The sequence below is a fragment of the Vicugna pacos genome, chromosome 32 (genome assembly GCF_048564905.1).
Source record: "Vicugna pacos chromosome 32, VicPac4, whole genome shotgun sequence".
Lineage (NCBI taxonomy): Eukaryota > Metazoa > Chordata > Mammalia > Artiodactyla > Camelidae > Vicugna > Vicugna pacos.
This window is the reverse complement of record NC_133018.1, coordinates 575,753-583,364: the sequence shown is the minus strand read 5'-3', so window position 1 is coordinate 583,364 and position 7,612 is coordinate 575,753.

Sequence of the window (7,612 nt, the reverse complement as noted above, 5' to 3'; positions counted from 1 at the left end):
CGGAGCCAGCCGCCAGGCGGGAGACGCGCAGCCCCGCGGCGCAGGGACCGCAGCCGCCCGCGGCGCCGGGGCCGGGCACGGGGGGCTCGGCCGCCCGAGCGAGGGCAGGCGCCGCGCAGCCCGCGAAGCCAAGAGTGGAAGCGGGCGGCTGGCGGCGGCGGGAGGGGGACTCGCCCCACGGCCACTCGCGGGGTTCCCGCCTGTGCGCGGGCGCCAAGCACGTGCGGGGCGCCTCCCCGGGCGGCGGGAGCGGCTGCGGGCAGGACCGCCGGCCAGGCGGGGCCGCGGGGCCTCGCAGGAAAATCTCGGCCACCAGCCCGGCACGGCCGCCGTAGCCCCCGCCGCCTCGCCGCTCCCAGGCCGGGGGTGGCTGCCGGCTCCCTCAGGCCACGGGCTGAATTGTTCTTGTCGTCGTTGCTGCTCTCTCAGCGGCCCGCGCGGGTCGAGCTGCTGCAGCAGGGGCGCCACTCACGTGGCGAGCCGCCTGGGGGGGCTGTTGTTGGCCGGAAATCCGCGGTGGGGTCCTCTGGCCGGCGGCGCGTATGCATGTTGCAAAGCACCGCGGTGCCCGGGCGGCTCGGGCCGGGTGGGAGCGGGCACCGGGCACCGGGCGCCCGGGGCGGCGCGGGGCCGGGGGCGCGGGGGAGAGGTGAGTGTCTTTGGCTTTTGTAGCCTGTTGCCCACTTCGGAGTTTTCCGCTGGACCGAGGGCGCACGGGAGGTTGGTTCTGGTACCCGAGTGGGAGGTGGCGAGATGTCTGCCAAAAGACGAAAGCCAAGGAGAGAAGAGAGGTGGCGGTGCTGGGCTCAGTGGTACCATGCCCGGGACTTGGCAGTAAAACTCTCCTCTTTGGCAGGCTTGGTCTATGGCTTTGAGAAGGTAATTGTAAAACTGGGTGGGGGTGCGAATGGATAGGGGATGTATTCTTGCCGTGAAGTTCAGCACCATTCGTTTGGTTCTTCATTGCTCTAAAAAAAAGGTCTTTAGAGTTTGATGGTTCTGCTCAAGTTTCCTGTTACTGGTTATGATCACTGGGTATTTAATGCGTGTTGTTTCCTTTTGGACATAGTAGTAGCTGTATTGTTGAAATATGCATCATTATTAATTTCTTTTACAAAAAAGACTTATCTTGCCTATTCCAAATGTAGAAACTTTAGAGAGAAAAAGAAACAAACCAGTTTTCCACATATCCCAGAGACAGTTCTATGAACTTTAGCTTTAGTCACGCGCTTATTTCTTACACCATAAGGTGTAGGTAATAATACTGTCCAGCTTTTACAGATGAGGAAATCCAGACACAGAGAGGTGAAGTAGTTTACCCGAGGTCATAGTTAGAGCCCAGCTGAGTTTTTGATGTACTTTAAACCAACTTATATATTTTTTTCATAAAATAGGACCCCAGTGTACCTAAAGTTTTCTGTATTTATTGTATTGACTGTTTCTCTTTACCAAGATGAACCTCTTAACTATGTGCTACACACTGGGGACAATTAACTAATCTTTAGTACTATAATTATGGCAAGTATCCTTTGAGTCATTTCCTTTTGCCACAGTTCACCGAGTTTCCTCCAACAGTTTGTAGAGTAAAATAATATAGATAAGTAATTTATCAGCAATGTTAAGATTTTCAGCAGTTAAGATTTATCTGCAAAGTGAATTATTAGAAAGCAGGCCGCTGAATCTATGTATTTGCACTTAATTTTAAACTTCCTAAGGTATCAGTCTGTTCTTTGCTCCAAGCGGGGCCATCATTTTCTTCAGAACACCAGCACCATTGCAGAATTTTTGAGCAAGTTTAATCGTCTTTAATTCAGTCAATCTGACGAGGTTAGGCAGTTTTAAAAGAATTATGTAATTCTCTTTCAACTCTCAGTGATTAAAAGCAGGCTGTATTGTGAGGGTGTTCATGTATTTGATGCCTTTTCACCAATTGTATGCATTCTATACAAAGTTGTATAGCAGTGAAGATTGAACTAAAATTTTCTCATTAGTTCTAAGTTGAAATATAGTAAAAATCTCCTCTTTTAAATGAATCATGATGTGAAGAAAGGTCTTGATGGGGTGAAGTCCAACTGCACATATTTAGAGAATCACTCTTCATTTGAGCTCAGCATGGACCTCTCATAATATTCATTGGACAGACATCTCTCTTAAGTCTTCATCTGTTATTTTTTCAAGGAAATTTAATTGCTTCTTCCCATAACAAGTTCCAAAATTATTTTGACATTCATAGATTTCCTTAGTTCTTGTCTTTTAGTGTAATTAACTTCAGTATATATATTTCAAATTCACACTTATTCAACATTACAAGTGAAAAGAGACTAGAATCCAGCTGAAGTATATACAGAAACATGATCATTGGATGTGAACAAAAACTGAATCCTACTCTTCAGTGGTTAAACTCTTTCCCACCTCAAATCGTGGCTTCATCTCTATTTGGGGGTGCTGGGGTGCAGTGCTGTGGTCAGGGAAGTCACATGCCATCAAGCACAAATGTTTTTTGATATTGACATTGAAGTTGAATTTTCCAAGTCTATATGAGATGGTGATTGTTATTAAGGCATAAATCCTATGGTATATATACATGTCCTTTCTTAACTGACTCGACTGTTCCAGTTTTCTAGTTTCTGTTACATATTTTAGAAAAAGCATTCTCTTGCTACTTTTATCTCACCTGGGGGATTTGACATGATTTTCTCCTTTCAAGTCCCCTATCTCTAGTTTTGGGAGAGTTGTACTGTCTTTGTTTCTTGAGAGGCCCTCCGCTCTGGATGCTGGGTGGGGGACTGGGGAGGAGTGGTGAGCAGAAAGGGAAGTGAGCCCTCCCAGCTCAGGGATCAGACTTTAATAAAATAATTTATACAAATAAATGCTTGTATACAAATTGAGTATGTTCTTAGAAAAGGAATTCTGTAAGAATGTGGAATAAAGGATTCTGGACCATATTCATTTTCACTTTTTTTTTTTCGCCATGAGCTATCACAAGATCTTGTATGTTTCCCTGTGCCATACAGTATAATCTTGTTTATGTATTCTGCACATGCCTATCAGTATCTACAAATTTTGAATATATATATGTTCATGTATAACTGAAAAATTGTGCTCTACACTGGAATTTGACACAACATTGTAAAATGACTATAATTCAATAAAAAAAGTTAAAAAAAAATGTAAACAAGTGAAGGCTCAAAAAAAAAAAAAAGATTCTGGACCAGACACAGAGGTTTAAACAGGATGCCCTAGAAGCCACCTGTTTACAGAGGCATGATGTGTGAGGAGGTGTCAGGGGGTCTTCAGTGCTTTCCTCAGTGTCTTTGGAATCAGAGACTTAAGTCCTACTCTGGTTATCGCTGCAATTCTGTACTCACAGCAGACGTGTTATCTCCCCCATTATGCAAGATTATACTGTATTTCAGGGAGGATGACACAACTCCTGTCAGTTTTCCTGCAGTGTGTAGAGCATCTTCTGCCTGGTTATTATCCTATTTTCAAAGAGTTATTTAAATCTAATGAAATATAGTCATTTCCTTTCTTTGCCTTAGCAACTACCTTCAAATTTTAATAAGTAGTTGTGTGTGTTTGTGTGTATTGGGTTGTTAAAGTGGCCGAATGTTTCAAAATAAAAATGTAATTGATTCATCACACATCCCTAAGATTCCCTGAAGTGTCTGTAGGAAGAGAAGAGGCATCAGAATCAGGGAGGTGATATTAAGTGTTGCATATGCTAGGGGAAGTGTATATTAACAGTTTAAAGCAAACATAATAATAACTAAATTAATTGACAACTTACCATGTGCTGGACATCATTCTATGGCTCTATGTAAATTAACTTACATATTCTCAATTACATATGAGGCCTGCCTGTATCACCATTACTCTCATTTTATAGAGGGAGAAGCCAAAGCAGGAGGATGTAGTCATGACCACCAGCACGTAGGTAGATATGCTGACTCAAGTATTGATTCCATAGTCCACATTATTTCTCTGTGTGCTCCACATCATACAAAGCTCAATATCGTGGAGTAACTAGTAAACTATTGTTCCAATATATACCATAAGGAAAGAGATGCGAGACTTGATTTGACTTTGTGTGTGTGTGTGTGTGTGTGTGTGTGTGTGTGTGTGTGTGTATTATCAGAGTGGAAGATTCCATCAAGTACACCAATGAATAATTCATTAACTGTAGTTTACAATTTGATGCCATAGTACAGGGTCCTATTGCAAAGAGTTTCATGTGTTTCGTTTAAATATAAAATATATCAATCAGTTATAATAGTTTAGGTTATGCAGTCCTAGCAAACAACTCTAAAATCAAGGTTACAAAAAGAACACAGGTTTATTTCTTGCTAAGGCTATATGTCCATGTTGGTCAATAAAAGAATCTGTTTTACATCCTCTGCACCCAGGGACGCAGGCTCATGGAGCCCTGTCACCTACATCACCCTCATCATTCATTAATCAAGCACATGGGAACGTGGTGAATCACCCACGAGTTCTTCAAAGGCTTCTATCAGAAGTAGCACCTTGCATTTCTGTTCATACTTTATTGGCCAAAGCAAGTCACATGTCCATTCCTACCTTGAAGATGAAAGAGAAGTGCAGATTGCTCACATGTGCAGATGGAAGAAACTGCAATATTAGTGAACAGACCTAATGATTGCCACATGAAATTAGCCAGTTCCCTTCAATAGTTTCATCACATCAAAATGACTTATGATTTAATGTGGTAACTGTGTTTTCAAACTTCAGCCCAGGAAGAGAATTCCTGCATAAAACCACCAGCAAAGAAAGTAGAAGCTAAACTTGTGAACTTGGTGATATTTGCCTTTTTCAGTAGGGGTTGTATTTAGTCAGGGAACAATGGTAAACTCTGGTTCATCTTGAGTAAATGCAGGCGGGAGCCTTTTTGACAGCAAGCACAGGGAAGAGCGCTGCCAGGACCTGCAATGCAGCTGTGTTTTCTGAACAGACTTGATAATATCAACAGGGCACAGAAAACTGAACAGCTTTGTGTGTGTCTTTTTTATCACCTGCACCAACATGGCCAGAAGTATCATATATGTTATAATATATTATTGTAAAAGAGTAACACAGATAGACATACAAATCATACCGAATGATTGTTTTACGCTGGCAAACATAATCCGAGTAGTTAGAACAGATCCAGTCCATGTTTTTAATGCTGTAAACTTCCCTGAAGCACAACAGTAGCTCTGTCCCATACAGTTTAATGGGTTGTGTTTTCATTGTAATTCAGTTCAAATACTATTTTAAAAAATTTCTCTTCAGAGTTCCTCTCTGACCCGTGGGTTATTTAGAATTGTGGTATTTGGCTTCCAAATATTTGGAAATTGTTCTTTCTCTGTTTGAGGTCAGAGAACCTTATTTCCTGTGTTATCTTTCTCCATTTTGGTCAGAGAACACACCCTGTATAATTTCAGGGTTTTTTTTAATTTGTTGAGGTTTATGTTATGGCCCAAAATGTTGTCCATCTTGGTATATGTTCCATGGGCACTTGAAAAGATTGGATATTGAGCTGTTTTGGGGTACAGTGTTCAAAACAGTGTTTAACGAGCATCTAAAGATGCTCGTTGGGTGCTGTTGGTTGATGGCGCTGATGAATTCTTGTATGTCTTTACTAATTTTCTGTCTGGGTGTCTTACTGATTGTTGAAATAGTGCGTAAAGTCTCCAATTGTAATTGTGGCTTGGTTGATTTCTCCTTTCATTTCTTTTGGTTTGGTTTTATGTATTTTGCAGCTCTGTTGTTTGGTGTATACATATATTTAGGATTGCTATGTCTTCTTAATGTACTGATTATTTTATCATTACATTTTCTTAACATTTTTTATTGATTTATAATCATTTTACAATGTTGTGTCAGATTCCAGTGTTCAGCACAATTTTTCAGTCATTCATGGACATATACCCACTCATTGTCACATTTTTTTCTCTGTGATTTATCATAACATTTTGTGTATATTTCCCTGTGCTATACAGTGTAATCTTGTTTATGTATTCTACAATTTTGAAACCCCAGTCTATCCCTTCCCACCCTCTACCCCGCCCCCCACCCCGGTAACCACAAGTCTGTATTCTCTGTCCATGAGTCTATTTCTGCCCTGTATTTATGCTTTGTTTTTGTTTGTTTGTTGTTGTTTTTTAGATTTTATCATTACATATTATTCCTCTTTACACCTGGTAATTGTATTTGCTCTGGGTCTACTGTATCTGATACTAATATAGGCATTCTTTTTTTTTTTTTTTGATTGATGTTTGCATGACACTATTTTTTCTGTCCTTTTATTTTCAACCTGCCTATATTGTTCTATTTAATTTGAATTCCTTATTCATAACATACAGGTGGGTCCTATATAATTAATCCACTCTGCAGATCTGTCTTTTAATTTGTATATATCACCATTTGCATTTACTATAATTATTGATGTATTAAAGCTATGTATGTCTGCCATTTTATTTTTTGGCCTTTTTTCCACTCTTTTTGCTTCTTTATGTTCCTCTGGATTTCCCCCCCTGCTTTCCTGTTAGTTATTTGAGCATATGTAGAATTTGACTTTTATTTATCTAGAGTGTTTTTAAGTGTATCTCTTCATATAGATTTTCCTGAGGTGGTTCTGAATATTACGTCATACACTTAATATACATATAATTTATCACTGTCTACTGCTGTTGTCATTTCATCAATTGTAGTGAAGTGTAGAAACTTCACCTTTATGTACCTTTATCCTCTTCCGTACATAGTATAATTGTCTTAAATATTTCCTCTCCATACGTCAGAAAGTGTTTGAAAATTTTTGCTTTAATTGTCAAATACAAGTTAGTGCCACAGGAGCAAGCAAGTCCGTTGTATTTATCCATATCTTTGCTTGCCGTGTTCTTTCTTCTTTCTTGATGTTGCAACATTCCTTTTATTTGCTTCCTTTATATTTGAGAACTTCCTCTAGCCGTTCATTCAGAGCAGGCAGGCCTTGCAGTAACAATGTATCTAAGAATATCGTGATTTCCCCTGCACTTCTGAAGGGTATTTTAACTGGACATAGAACTCTGGGTTGGCAGATCTTTTCTTTCAGTAGTTCAGAATGTCATGTCACTTCCTTATGGCCTCCATGCTTTCTTATGAGAAATCTCCTGTCATTCTAATTGCGTTCTCCTGTAGGTAAAGTGTTATTTCTCTCTTGCTCTTTTCAAGATATATGTTTGTTTGTTTTTAGTTTTTATAAATTTGAAATGCTGAAAGACAAATGCTGTGTCTCGGCATGGATTTCTCTGGGTTTTCCACTTGGCACTCAGGTTCACAAATCTGATTTATGTCCTTTGTCAGATCTGAGAAATATTCATCCACTATTTCTCTGAGCACTTTTTCATCCCTGCCCATTTTCTCCTCTCCTTCCATGTCTCCAGGACATGAACTCTTTTGTTACAGTGCCGCAGTGTGTTGGTTTCCTATGGCTGCTGTAACGAATGACCACAAGCATGATGTTTCACAGCACACACTTACTCTCTCACAGTCATGGAGACCAGACATCAGAAATCAGGTGCACTGAACTAACGTCAGGATGTCAGAAGGGCTAGTTCCTTCTGATGGCCCTGGG